Source organism: Vombatus ursinus, unplaced genomic scaffold (assembly GCF_900497805.2).
Source record: "Vombatus ursinus unplaced genomic scaffold, bare-nosed wombat genome assembly UNPS02014820.1, whole genome shotgun sequence".
NCBI lineage: Eukaryota > Metazoa > Chordata > Mammalia > Diprotodontia > Vombatidae > Vombatus > Vombatus ursinus.
In genome coordinates, this window is record NW_020954598.1 from 10,590,726 (window position 1) to 10,606,844 (window position 16,119).

The following is a 16,119-nucleotide window of genomic DNA, read 5'->3' on the forward strand; positions in this document are numbered from 1 at the left end:
TGAGTTGTTAGGAAAAATGAGATAATACAGAAAAAAAAAGAATGGCCAGATGACTTGGCTACAGTAGAGACATTAATAGAATGGTTAAACATATTCTTTACTCCCCATGGCTGCTTCCAGACCATATTTTACCACCACCCTTTAACTTTTGCTCTTTCAAGGCCCATAGAGATAGCTTACACCACAGTGCTACACAATTTTTGCTACATGACACCCAGCCAGCTTCAGTCCAGTCTCCTGAGTGGTGAGAATACAAAGGATGAATGGGGAGAATCAAGCCAAGAGGGACTGTGGAACTCAGCAGAAGTGAATCATGGAAACTGAATTGCATAGCAGGAATTCCTGAGCACATTAGGCAACTGGGGTTGTCCATTCTGACGTTTAGCTTTCAGTATGGTGGCAAATGTTCTGCAACAATTTTCTGTGTCAGATCTGTAATCTATCCTAATAACCTAGCATTTCCCACATGTTCCAAATATAAATAGATGCTTACAGATCATCTGAAGAGATGCAGGTTTCTCCTCAGAGATTGCCTTATGCAAAATTAGGTCATACACCAGCTTGCCTTTTGCCTCTCTGCTACTCATCTCTGTCCTCAGCCATATCCCATTCATGCATTCCCTTACCAAGCAGTAGTCCCTAGATTGCAAAGTCATTTTCCTATCCTTTCTAACCTCCATCAACAAACTTCCATTCTACAGAGATGCTGCAGTGAATGTCAAGAAGAGCTAGCCAGAAGCAGAGAAGAACAACCGAAATTCCATTCCAGGCTCTCCCAGTTAGTACTTGAGGACTCTGCAAAAGTCACCTCCCCTCTCTAGGACTCCGTTGTATCATCTGGGAAGTTAGAGGATCTGGTCTAAGGTCCTTTCCAGTCCTGATATTCTCTGAATCTTTATCCTGAAAGATCTGAAGCAAGTAGAAGCCATAGGTCAGGAATACAAATAGAAGGTTTTGGGTGTTGGGGGGTTGACAGGTTTCCTATTTCAAGAAAGAGCTGCAGGTAGAACCCTGTACAACAAACTCTCTGAGACACAAGTTGTTGCTTTGACAGTGGCCTGCCTAGAGTTAGACTAATGATCTCAAAAATCTCTAAAATAAGTTGAAAGAACTTTTATTCTGAGGCCATCAGGTTCACCTGATTGCACCCTCTCTCTGGAACTGTCTAGTTGATTAAACAGACCTTATCCACTTTTTTTTTAGCAAGGTTGTTCATAAAGGATAAGAATCATTCTCATTTGCTCTTTCCTTCTACCTGTCACTGAGTTTGTCTCAGTGTCAAAAGGTAGACCTATATATTCTGACCTGCCTGGACATTCTGTCATAGTATTCACATCCTTCAAGGGATCAACAGACTTGATTGCCCTTCTCTTTTTTGGGGGGGGGGGGGAGGGGCTAGGCAATGGGGTTAAGTGACTTGCCCAGAGTCACACAGCTACTAAGTGTTATGTGTCTGAGGTCACATTTGAACTCATGTCCTCCTGAATCCAAGGCCAGTGCTCTATCCACTGCACCACCTAGCTGCTCCTGCCCTTCTCTTTAATCCCACTGGATGCTTCCTCTTCTGGGGAGCTTCTTTCTCCAAGCCATTGAAAAGAACCTGAGATAGGAGACCCAGCCACTAGCTGAATCTGCCCCCCAGAACTCCTCTAGGATTTGAGGTGTCTGATCGTGTGTCTGCAATTCACAGAAGTCACTCTTTAATTGATATGGTAGGATAAACCAACAGCAAGTCTCTCTCCTGGAAATAGGAAGACTAGAAATTAAAAAAAAAAACCCTTCCCTAAGATGTTAAACTCTTGGTTACAAAAATCTAAAACTATAGAACTTTCCTAACTACTTTTTAGAAAATAAAGACATGATTTGTGATTTGGAATTTAAAAGAAAAATTAAAACAAATAGCCAATGGGAGCCTAGGCCTTGAAGTATGCTTAATGTTCTACCATTGTAATATTCTGAATGTACCTACCTCTGGAAAATTGTGATGACATGTAATGGTGGAGCTCCACTTCTTTGTTCAGAGTAGATATTCTTGGCTGTTTCCTGTCTACTTGTAGCAATAAAGAAAATCTTGCAAATGCCTGCTAATTTCAAATTGAGCGTACATACAAAAGGCACTAACAGGCCAAATCACTCTGTCTTCCCTAGTGACAAGCAAGGCAAGAACTACTCTAAGCCTTCAAGTGGGAAAAGAAGTTACACTAATGACCAAGCCTCTATACTTGATATGACACATAGCCTTGAACAAATGGAACTTTTGTTTCTTTTGTCTCTATTGTATCTATTCTTCCTTCCAACTGGGTAGATGAATGTTGGAGATGGAATGGACCAAGCTGCAACCACAGGGGCTTGAAAGGATAACAAAAGCTTCCAGAGGTCCAATGGTTGGAGGCCATGATGGAATGGACAGCCACTACAGCCAAGTCTATGAAGAAGTCAGCCCTCATGAGCAAACTCATCCATCAGCTTGCCACATTCAGAAGTGAACTTGATGAGAAGAATGCTTTTAGCTACCACTTTAAGTCTGAGCTCATACTATCCTGGAATCAAGGTAATAAAGGACAGAGAATGCCCCTAGTTCAAGGGAATATGCTCATATTTCCATTCTTGATATGTCTTCTCAGTAATTAGACCTTTGTAAGAGATAATTGATGTTAATTGCTTATCAAAAATATTAAGGTATTATTAATTAGCTGGTAATCACTGGAGATGATATTGGGGGGATCACACTGGAATGGGTGCTTGGATCAATCTTCTAATGGGAAGAACCCTACAGCTCCTTATGATACCCTTAGTACTCTTAAGGAAAATAGAGCTGTAGACTGTCTCCGAGATATATATACACATGTACATATATGCACACGTATGTCCATATATGTGTGTACGTATGTATGCATCTAGATGTCTGTGCCTATAGATGCATACATACGTATATGTGTATTGTACATATATAAATATATTCTATATAGGAACACAGATTTAGAGCTAGAAGTAACCTTAAAAGTTATTTGGACCAACTCCTTCCTTTTGCAGACGAGGAAATTAAGGCCTAGAGAAATTAAGTAACTTGCCCAAGGTCACAGAGGTAGCAAGTGAGAGAGCCAGCTTTCTAACTTGGGTAAAAATATGACAGAATTGCAGCTTCAGAGATAGAAACCATCTAGTTTAAGGCTTTCATTTTACAAATGAAGGAACTAAGGCCCAGAGATGAAGTACCTCACCCTAGGTCACAGAGGCGATAGAGGCAGGATCCACCAACCAGCATCAACACTCCACCATTCATCATGATTCTATATGGAGGCTTCATGGTACAACGGAACTTGGAGTTATAAGACCTGGGTCTGATTCTCATCTCTGACTCTTACTATCTATGTGACCTTGAGCAAGTCACTTTACCCCTGTAGTCCTCAGTTTCCTCATCTGCAAAGTGAGCCAGTATGAAAAGCCCAGTTCCTCAAACTTCAGAACCCGCACTTTGCTTCCATGAGGCTCAATTAGAAGCTAGTTAGGTGATCACTTCTGTCTTCACCTCCACTGAAGTGGGCAGGGCCTATGCCTGCCTTTCAAGCTAGTTGAAAGAGAGTGGTTTACTACTCAACTAACTGACCACTTTGACTTAGCTTCTCTTTTCAAACTGAATTGACTTCCTCCACATTCTTTTAGTGTTGAAACAGCAAGGCCTTTTCTTCCTCTCTGTCCAAGCCTTTTTACAAGGGTAGACTTTTGACTTCTTTCACAATGTATGTACATTTTAGTTTAGGGATTTTGATTATAGTCTAATTTTAGACCTAGAAAGGTCCTTGGAGAATCATCTTTTCTGATCTCTTCATCTCTAAGATGAGGCAAGGTAAAAGGATGAAATGATTTTCCCAATGTCACATAGAGGTAAGGCCTATGTCTAAAACACAGGTCTTTTGATATTCAGTCCAACTATACTGTTTATCTTTCCACTACACCATGCTACCTTTAAAACCAGACTTTAACTTGTACACTCCTGATAGCAGCCTCACTACCACACTCAAATAACTCCATGACCTGCTCTTACCTACATATGTTAGTTATCCATGCTTAATGAAAAACTAAAGTGAACCTTTAATAAAGGACCCAGAGCAAAATTTCTAAGAATAGAAGATGAAAGGAATCAAGCCAATGTTTGATGTGAGCTCACACCAAATAAGATAATGAGGAGTCAAACATGACTGAAAGGACTGAACAACAACAACACTCAGGAGCTTGTTCTCTTCTCCCACCCCTTTCAGCCTCCTTTTATGTGTTGTTGCCTTCCTCTATTAGAAAATGAGCTGCTTGAGGGCTGGAATTGTCTTTCTTTGTATTTGCTTAGCCCAGGGCCTGGAACATTATTGTTGTTCAGTGGTATCCATCTGTCCAACTCTTCCTGGTGCTGTTTGGGGTTTTCTTGGCAAAGATACTCGAGTGGTTTGCCATTTCCTTTTCCAATTCACTTTACAGTTGAGGAAACTGAGGTAAACAGGGCCAAGTGACTTGCCCAGGGTCATACAGCTAGTGTCTAAGGCTGGATTTGAACTCCTGTCTTACTGAATCCAAGCATGGTGCTGTATCCACCGTACCCCCACCTAGTGCCAGGTACTTAATAAGTGCTTGTTGACTTGATATTTTGTGAACTAATTAATTTTTTTAATGCCACATATAAGTACAGGATATGAGAATAATGACTGTAAAACAGCATATATGAAAAAAGACCTGGGCCAGGTAGAAGCTGGAAGTCCTAGAAAGAGTGCTGAAATTAGAACACCTGGGTTTGAATTCTGAATCTACCATCTACTGTCTACGTGACTGAGCAAATTGTCAACATTTCTACATTTGTGTCCTCATTTGAAAAATGAGGAAAAAAATCAAAAAATCAGTTCAAGAGATATTTGAAAAATAAGGTGGTTGGATGTCTTCAAAGGTCTGACCCAGGCCCAAATTTATGGTCCTTTGACTGTTATGGATTACAAGCTCAACCTGAATCAACAGTGGCAAGTGGCAGTCAAAAAAATTATAAATATATATATATATATATATATACATACACGTGTGTGTGTATACATACATATACATATATACTTATATGCATACATACATACATACATATATATATATATATATATATAAAACACTACCATAGAAATACAGTGCCTGGAGCATGATTGCTAGCATTCCTTTGACCACTACCCTAATCAGACAACATCTCAATTATTGTATTCACTTACAGGTACCACATCATGGGACATCAACAAATTGGAGCCTACCCAGAGGAGTGCAAACAGAAAGACATTCAAAACCATGGTATGTGAGGATGAGTTGTAGGGACAGTAGATGTTTAGACTGGAGCCAAGAAGACTTAGAAAGAGATGTCTTTAAATATTTGAAAAGTGGTCACATAGAAAATGTGAAGGAAATAATATATAGTGAGAAAAAAAACCCTGGATTCCAGGTCAAGAGGGTCTGAGTTCAAATCTGGGCTCTTAGTTACTACCTGGGAGACTGTGGGCAAGTCTCATGACCTCTCAGGGCTTCAGTTTCCTTTTCTGAAAATGAGAGAATGGAACTATATGACCTCTAAAATTCTATCTTCAAGCTCTAAAGATTGCTTCCAAAAAAGCAATTCAAGAAATGTTTCTGAGCAATGGCAAAAACATTGTTAGAATGAATATATAACTTCCCAAGGTGCCTATTTTGAAGAAGAATAGCATTCATTTGGATGAGTTCCAGTAGTTTTATTTTTTGTGTGTATCACATTACTGGATAGTCCTCTCAAATTTTTATACACAGACAAACATTAGAAAAATGTGTCTTGCTGCAAATGTTATTTTAATTTCCTTTTTCATACAGCAGTCATGCATAACTTTGGGTTCTTTCATAGAACAAAATTGTATATATTTACAAATGTTATTGATCACCAAAGTGACTCTACTCTCTAACCTATTTCCACACACAAATAACACACACACACACACACACACACACTTAAAAAGAAATTCTACCTTCATTTCCTAAAATTTTACACATTTCCTAAAAATTTACAGTTCAACAACAACAAAAAAAAAAATATTAAGCCCTTACCATGTCTGTTGTACTCTGAGGGTTATGTATCAATTGTTCTTTATTTTAAAGATTAAAATTGTAACTAGAGGGAAGGGGGGTTGACTACTGACTACCAGGGATAACTAAACTTTCCAACCATTATCATTTTTTAAAGAATCTGGACACAATATACTTACAGATCCTCTCTCTAACACACAAGCATTTGAGAGAATCATTTGTATCAATTTATAACATCGATTCAGAACAGGAGGTGACTTAGGTGATCTAATCCAACCCTTTCACTTTAAAATGGAGGAAAATAGAACCCACCCAATAAGGCTATTTTACCAAAGGTTACACAGGTAACAATCAAGAAAGCCAAGGTTCAGCGTGAAATAAAGAATAGGGCACTGGTCTTGGAATCAAGAAGATCTAGGTTCAAATTTTGCCTCATATACTTATTAGCTGTATGACTCTCAGCAAGTCACTTGGCTTCTCTGGGCCTCACTTTCCTCATCTGTAAAATTAAGGGGTAGGACTCAAAGGCCTCCAAGATCCCATTCAGCCTATGAATCCAGGAGCCTATGAATGAAAACCAGGTCCAAATCCAATGACTTTTGTACTATATCACATGGCCCTTCCTCTCTCTGGTTCTCTCACCCACTATTATACCCTACATACATTATTCTCCTACGGTCTCAGGCCAAAAGGATATATGATATCTCCTAGAAATTTGTCACAATTACAGTGAAATTATCAGCAGTTGTCAAATGATTTGTAACAGTGTGCATATCCTTGACATACTCATCAGCTAGGTGCTCTCAGCCCTAAAATGATGAGCAGGCCATATTGTCAGATGAAGGTGCGTGGCAATGTAGATGGCTTCTCCAAATCTTTCTTCCTATGACCGAAATTCCTTTCAGCTTTTTGGAGATGGTCCCGGAAACTCAAATGCTCAAACAACCTTGTGATCTCTTCAATTTGAATGTTTTCTCCAACAAAGCAGCTAACAATCCCTTCATTCCTGTTCTTCCTGCAAGACTCCATACGTCCATCACATAGTAAGCTCATCACTATCCATGCCCATAAGTTCATCATTCCCAATATGGAGGGAAGTCCCTCAGTTTCTCCAGATACCAGTATGTCAGGAAAGAACTGGAGCTGTCCACCTGTCATCCCTTGCTCTTATCACAAGACTAAAGCAGGAAAGACCTAAGTTTAGTCAGTCAGTCAGTCAGTCAATAAACATTTATTAAGCATTCACTAATTTCAAAGCATTTTCACTGTCTGCCTCTCATACCTAGAATTTCTCCTTCTTCATTTCTGTTTCCTGGCTACTCTAGCTTTCACTAAGTCTCAGCTAAGTCCCACCTTCTGCAAGAAAAATTTCCCAGTCCTCTGACATCAAATCTTAGCAGCTGTGTGACCCTGAGCAAGTCACTTAGCATCTGAGAATTGTCATGATGATGGCTACTAAAATTTTAGAAACTAAGTACTATTATTCATAATATTGTGTATAGTTTCTTTATGAAACAACTAAATTCATCTTCTTTCTTCACTGGACTCTTTTCTGAGCTAGATAAGCTGCTACAGAGGTTCCCAGATTCAAAATGTTTAAGAAATACATAATGAGGTCACCTTGCTAGATAAACTTAGAGATCAAAATTAGCATTCGAATTGTATAGAGTAATGCTAAATGATAAAATGCACAAAAACATAGCATGCAGAAACTTAGTTATTCATGCAAAAGGTCAAGTCTTCCTGAAATAATCCCAAACTCTACTACTTACTACCCCTGTGACCTTGGATAAGAAAGTCACTTTGCCATTGGGTTCTTGGCCCTGGGTTCATCCCTAAAAAAATGAAGATTTTTCAACATGACCTTTAAAGTGTTTTACAGATCTAAATCCTATGATCTTAGTGAAATCTGTGGCCTAGCACCCCGAGCTCTGAGCTTACATAGACCAGGTTCAATCTTGGGAATAGCCCTTCTCCCTGTTTCATTTTTTTTTATTTTATTTATTTCATTTTGAACTTAAGAAATAAAACAAGCATTTCCATAACATAGAAGAATAGGAAAAAAAAACATGATTACACAAGAAACTATCATTTGGACTTGTCTCAGAAGGGATACAAACAGATTTATGGGTGAGGCAATACCCCTCCAACATCCTATTGATTTCCATTTTTACCCTAAAGGTAAATAAAGATTTCTCACTTTTTAATAAAAAAAAATATTTTATTGAGCTCTTACTATGTACCAAGCACTGGGCTAAGTGCTGGAGATACAAATACAAAAGGAAAGACAGTTCCTGCCTTTAAGGAGTTTATATTCTAATGAAGGGAGATCACACATATGCCAAAGAGGAGCCATAGCCAGGGAGGGATAATTTGATTTGGAAGGTTATAGGAAAGGTGAGTAGAGCCACTGAGGAATAGATTGACCTACTCTTCCCAAGAGCAATGACAGATAAGATAAAAGGGCGTGGTAGAATGATGGCTGTCCAAGTAGGGAGGGGAAGTGTAGCTGGAGCCAGGTCTAAATATAGTAAGTGACTGAGGCTACTACTAATGAATATAGTGGGACCCCAGGGTGGGAATTTTAAGCATAAATGGGTTAAATTATCTGAGGTTTTGTCCTAAGGTATTAGACCCAAGCAGAAAGAAAACCTTTTCAGCCTACTATATAGGCAACCCTCTGATGTCCTGGTGATTCTCATTTTTACCCCAGGAAGTCATAGAGACCATTATGGTGCTACTCTAAAGACTTAGACTAGTCTCATAGCACTACTCTGTGGTTTAGACTTTCCTTGAGAGGGAAACAATATCTAAGTAAATTCCACTTTCACCCACAGATGAGTATAGATATCCAAGTTTATGGCACTACTCTGGGGACATGTACTCTTCCAAGAAGGTAAACAAAAGCACTAAGATTTAAAGACAGACAGCCTCATTCTTTAAATCCGACTTTTACTCCATAGATGTAAATAAATATTGAGACTTACAATACTAGCGTAAGGGTTAGTAGCTCTGTCCTAGATTCATATAATAGCACCAACTAGTCTCATAGCACTACCCTATGGTTTAGGCTCCCCTTTGAGAAAAATAGTATTCTTGTGAGTCTCACTTTTACCCCAGAAATGTACATAGATATCCAGTCTTGTGATACTATGCTAAAGTACTGTCCTAAGGGTTTGAGCTCATATTATATGGGAACAGAACAGGATTATTAGCAGAGAATACTTCAGACATTCCCATGAGCCTCCCTCTGATTCTAGAAATGCACACAGGCTTCCAGCATTATGATATTATCCTGAGAGTTTCAACTCCTCAAGAAGGAAAATGAATGTGTAAGAGAAGCAACTCATTTTCCCTGAACTGTCCAAATAACTCATGGAAATGGTAGAGATCAAAATCCAGATGATCTGATAGCCCACATCTTGACTTTAGTCCCTTACTGCTTTTTAAGCTCCAGTGGTCAGGAAAGAAATCTGCACGTCCTCAAGAGGCAGGCATGGCCCAATAACTCTCTGACTCCCACTGGAAAGCTGTACTTCAGGATTCTCTTCTGCTTCCAAGAGCTGGTAGTACACAGGGAATGCTCCACCCCACCTCGTGCAGGTAGGATTCTAGAACTCTGAAATTTAGAGTTTGAATACAAAGTCAAAGCAGGCACTACCCAGAAATGTCTTTTGTCTCTCCAGAAGACAACATGACACCCCACTCTTCAGTCAAGTTGTTCTCCTCTCCTGGGGCCCTATACTTCAGAGATTTTATGTCTTTGACACTGCTTCTCCAGGGCTGAGTCTAGGATCTCTTTTTTTTTTTTAATCAGTCAAGTGAGTGAGAACACATGTGCCCTGTACCAGAGCCCAGATTTGCCTACAGAGAGGAAAAGGAAAAAGATAAGGGGAAAGGAGGAGGGGGCGCAAGTCTACAATAGGAAATCCCTTTTATAGCCAATAGCAATGGTAGCTGGTTTCTTCCTCCACAACAGACTGAGACAACTAAAACATCCCCAGCAGCTCCACATTGAGTCAAGAATGGTCCAAATGCACACATGCAACCCCTTCAGATAGCAATACAAAATCCTGAACTAGGGTTAATCACTTCATAAGATCTTCAGCTCATCAAGTGATGGGGGGAGGAGGGGGAAGGAGGGAGATTTGACAATCCCCTAATCTTGATTATTGCTATACTATCAATGCTATATTAATGATTTGGTGTTTTGATTATAATTGAAAATATGTAATGAAAAAGATAGGATTTGAACTCATGAACATGAGTCTTCCTGATTCCCAGCCCAGAGCTCTATTCACTATGCCATCTACCTGCCCCCCCCAAAAAAATCATACTTCCCTATGTTAAGTATAAAGTTATTGCTCTAAAACTAATTCTGTCTATAAAATTTTTATTTTTTCTTCCCTCTTCTCCTCAAACTGGGTTAAATTTTGAGGCAGAGAACTAAACGTGAAGCTATAGACATATTTAAGTTCAAAACTTTTGAAAAACTCATCTTCTTGTTTCCTTTCCAAATGTCAAGTAGGATTGTGAAAGCCATCCAGAGGTTTTTCCCCATTGTTTTGAGCAGTATAGAATACAAGCAAAGCAAGTTCAAAATATGCAATAATCCCTGCCTGAGGGTTTATCTTCCTGTTTGGACTTTGAGAGCTCTGGGTTAAATTGACTAGAGCTTAGAGAGAAAGATTTTCCACTTTATATTAGGCCAAAAAGAAGGGGGGTGAGGTCGGAAACAACAGGGAGAAGAAACACAGGTTACTTTTTGAAGACATTCCTAGAGAATTGCCTTTATAAAAACCACTGCATTTGTCTTTTTCTTCTAAGTAAGGTTCATCTCTGAGGCAGAGAAGCCCTATTCTTTGGTTCAAAACCTCCAGAGATTTCTGTTTTCAAATTTCCTTCTCAAATATAGATGCATTCAAAATGTTTCCAGTTTCAGCTGAATATAATACTAAGAAACGATGACTGGAAAGGTTACAGGAAACACCCAGCCACTGTATCTGTGCTGAATCTGCAAGAAGGATGCCAACACCTGTGGAATGATGCCTGTCTAATTCACTTCAGTTCAGTTCAATATGATTCAATTCAATAATTCCATAAACACTTTCTAAGGCCCAAGAGTTCTTAATTCTATATGTGTCATGGACCCCTTTGGTAGTCTTGTGAAACCTATGGACCTCTTAGAATAAAATTCATAAATGCATAAAATACCTGGGATTACAGGAAACCAATTATATTAAATATAATCATCACAATATTAAAAAAAAATTCACAGACCCCAAGTTAAGAACCCCTTCTAATTCACTCTTATTCTCCTAGTCCATCTCCTCCATTAAAGCCTTGTTTGCTCCTACAGCTTTAATGAGGCACTACAACCCAAAAAGCCCTTGAGCTCTCTGACTTTATATTTTTATTTATGTTATAATACTAACCCTTGAGTGACCTCAAGCGTCTGATTTCTCTGTACCTGCTCCAGGATGCTGAAAATGCTAGAGAAAGCAACAACAACAAACAAAAAAACCAAAAAACAAGAAATCAAATTGACCTCAGGTACTGCAAGTCTGGGTTAAATAGCACTAACTGAGTTGAGTGATCATTGTTAAGCAATAGACACTTATTAAATACCTACTATATGGCATGCTCTGTAAGGTGGTGGTAATACAAATAGAGAAAATGAAAGAATGCCTACTTTCATGGATTTTGCAGGCTCTCAGTAGAGAAAATGCATATATGAAAAGTATACAAAGAATAAATTTAATATAGTTAGGGAGGGAGGGCACTAGCAGTTGGGGACACTAATACACTGTGGGTGGAGTTGTGAACTGGTTCAACCATTCTGGAGAACAATTTGGAACTACTCCCAAAGGGCTATAAAACTGTGCAACACTTCAACCCAGCAATACCACTACTAGGTCCGTATCTCAAAGAGATCAAAGGAAAAGATGAAAGGTCTTATTTGTTCAAAATATTTATAGGAGATTTTTTGTGGTGGCAAATAAATAGAGATTGAGAGGATGCTCATCAGTTGGGGAATGGCTGAACAAGTTGGACTATATGATTGTGATGGAACCCTATTGTGCTATAAGAAATAACAAGCCGGATGGTTTCAGAAAAAAACTTAGAAAGGCTTATACAAACTGATGTAAAGTGAAGTGAGCAGAATCAGAAGAACATTATACACAGCAACAACAAGATTGTAAGGATAATCAACTGTAAAAGACTCTCCTCAAGATAATGATCCGAGATAATTCCAAAGGACCCACGATGAAAAAGGCCACCTCCAGAGAGAGAACTGAACTCTGAATGCAGATTGAAGCATACTTTTTTAAAAAAACTCTCTTTATTTTTATTGTTTCATGTTGTTTGCATTTTATTTTGCAACATGGCCAATATGGAAATGTTTTTCATGACTTCACATGTATAATTGGTATCAAATTGCTTAACTTCTCATGGACGGAGGAGGGACAGAAAGGAAAAAGAGAATTTAGAACTCAAATTTTTTAAATGAATGTTAAAACTTGTTTTACATGTAACTGGGAAATATTTAGCCAAACAAATAGAAAATATGGTTTAAAAGGAAAATGGGTAGACAGGGTTTATTAAGTAAGGATTGGGAGTATGTTTCAGGGTGGCGGTGGCATGATCAGATCTGCAATTAAGGAAAATCACTTTGACAGCTGTGTGGAGAAGCCTATGGAATAAAGATCATTTGGAAGACCCTTGAACTAGTCAAAGTGAGAAGTGATGAGGACCTGAACTAAGGTGATGGCTCTGTCAGTGGAGAGAAGGGGTCGTAGAGATCTTACGAAAGTAAAAATGAAAGATTTGGCAATGGATTTGTACACATGGCCTGAGGGACCCTGAGGTGTTGGGGATAATAATGCCCAGCCTATGAACATGGAAAACCTTTTACTCTATTTCATCACTTAAATATTTAGACCAGCCCCTTACTTCACTGAAAAAATTGGGGCTATTGGACAAGAGCTCCACCAGCTCTTTTCTTTCTATCTTCAAAACTTGGCAGCAACTCTTTGCTTCCTTCTGGATGTAGAAATAGTATCCCCAGTCCTCTCCAAAGGGGAGGAGAAAGAGAGAAATGGAGAGAAGGAAAGGAGAAAAGGAGGGAGGAAAGGTAAGCTAAAGGGAAAGAGACAGTGAGACAGTGTGCTAAGTGCTGTGAATACAAACATAAGAAAAAGACTGTCCCTACCTTTAATGAGATTACTTTCTAATGAGGAAAGAAAACAAATAAAAGGGCAGCTAAGAGGAGGGAGTTTGTGGGAGGGTAATAACCGTGTGGGAGCAAAGTACTAAAGTCTGGAACACAGCCAGGAGAGAAGTGAGCACAGATGGTCTGGGCTCTCCATGAAATGGTGGTCCAGAATAGGAACTCAGCAATCTAAGGAGGGGCAACAGGGGCTGAAGCATATTCAGAGTGAGAAGGCTTTTGGCAAAGAGGTAGAAAAGATCCAGAAAGACAGGAGCCTATCTGAGAAAGAAATGCAGCTACTTGAACACTTGCTCCCATTCTGATGGCTGTCTGCTGTAGGCCAAAAAAAAAAAAAAAAAAAGGGCATAGTTTCCAATTGGAATAATGTAAAAACCAATGGTCATTCTCCTGATACAGTGATACTCCTCCTCTATCATTAACTAGCTGTTTAATCAGGGAAGATCTCTCTCCCTCCAATTAAAATACAAATTCTTTTAGAAATCCTGAATCCAAGTTTCTTTGTAAACATAGAATAAGATCAAAAAGAAGAGCAAAGTCAGGCAGTAGAAAATCAAGGCCAGGTTGTAAGAAACAGCGAGTCCTCTCTGCTAAAGGGTCTTCCCGCACTGATTCCATGAGTCTGCTAGTAAATTTCCCTGAAATACACAAATTAAGACAGCATAGCCTTTCATTAGGCCAAAGAGGTAGCAACTTGAACTGCCAAGAGTTCTATATTCTTGCTAGAACCTTACAAATTGTCTTCCTTCTTCAACATGTGATTGGATCCTGAGGCAAAGAAGCTATTTTCAACTACTCATATTTTTGAGTTCAATATCTTTTTTTTTTTTCAGAATCCACTATCTTCAAGTTTCTCTGCCAATTACCAAGACTGTGAAGAAACATTCAGTTATTGTTCAGAGCCATGCTGATGGCCAGCATAGCTGGTGTGGCTATTACAAGTTAGTGGCAGGGAAAGGACCCTTGACAGTGAGAAGTAGACAGAGATGACTGGACTCATGAAGGGCCCCAAGATCACACCATGCAAGAATCAGATAAAGAAACAGAGGAGGTTTAGCCTGGAGAAGGGAAGGTATAAAGGTGACATGATAGCTATTTTCAAGTATTTGAAGGGCTATCATTCAGAGAAAGGGTGAGATTTGTTCTGTTTGTCCCAGAGATGCAATGGATAAAAGTTGAAGAGAGGCAAATTCAATTTGCTTTACAAATATTGTCTTATTTGATACTCACAATAACCCTTTGAAGTGAAGGCTAGATGGCCGCTTTGTCCAGGATTTTGTAGAAAGCATTCTTATTGCCTCTGAAGACCTTTCTAAGCTCTGAGCTTCTGTGACTCTCTAACCCAAATCTCCTGACTTCCAGCTCAATGCTATTTTCACTGCATCTCCAGGATCAAATAGAAAATCCTCTGGTTGGCATTCAAGTCCCTTTATAACCTGGCCTTTCCTACCTCTCCTTATTCCTTACTACCCTCCATATACTCTGGGAACCAGTGACATTGGCCTTCTTGCTTTTCCTCCTACAAGACACTCCAACTCCTGGCTCGAGGTATTTTCATCGGTTCTCACCCATGTCTGGAACTTTCTCCCATCTTATCTCTGTCTCTTAGTCACTGGCTTCCTCCAAATTCCAGCTAAAATCTCACTTTCTGCAAGAAGCCTTTCCCTATCCCCCTAGTGCTAGTGCCTTCACTCAGTTGATTATTTCCAATTTATCCTGTATCATTGTTTGTATATAGTAGTTTTCCTGTGGTCTCCCCATTATCCTGTGAGATCCTTGAGAGTAGGGACTGTCCTTTGCCTTTGTATCTCCAGAGGTTAACACAGTAGCTGGCACATAGTGCATACTTAATAAAGACAGAGGCATCTCAGAGTTGTTTTAATTTGTGTTTCTCTAATCAATAATGATTTAAAGCATTTTTTCATATGACTATAGATAGGTTTAATTTCTTTGTCTGAAAACTGATTGGTTATGACAAAAAAAGTAAAATGATACACATCGGAGGTGATGTGGGAAAACTGGGATACTAACGCACTTTTGGTGGAATTGTGAACTGATGCAACCAGAGCAATTTGGAACTGTGCCCAAAGGGCTATAAAACTGTGCATACCCTTTGATCCAGCAATATCACTGCTAGGTCTATATCCCAAAGAGTTTCAAAAAAGGGGAAAGGACCTATTTGTACAAAAATATTTATAGCAGCTCTTTTTGTGGTGGCTTAAGAATTGGAAATCAAAGGGATGCCCGTCAATTGGGGAATGGCTGAATAAGCTGTGGTATATGTTTGTGATGGAATATTATTGTGCTATAAGAAATGACAAGCAGGATGATTTCAGAAAAACCTAGAAAGACATATATAAACTGATATAAAATGAAGTGAGCAGAACGAGGAGAAGGTTGCACACAGCAACAGCAATATTGTATGATGAAGAACTGTGAATGACTTAGCTATTCTCAACAATACAATGATCCAAGACAATCACAAAGGACTTATGATGAAGCATGCTATCTACCTCCAGAGAAAGAACTGATATTATTTGAATATAGACTGAAACATGCTATTTTTCACTTTCTTTCTTTCTTTCTCTGAGTCTTCTTGTACAAAACAACTAATATGGAAATGTTTTACATGATCACATGTATAACATACTGTATTGCTTACCATCTCAGGGAGGCAGGAGGGGAGTGAGGGAAGGAGAGACAGAATTTGGAACCTAAAACTTGTAAAATATGCTTAAAATTGTTTTAACATATAAGTGAGGGGAATAAAATATTATTTAAAAAATAAAGACAGAAGGATGAAAGAGGAAAAGAGGAGAGGG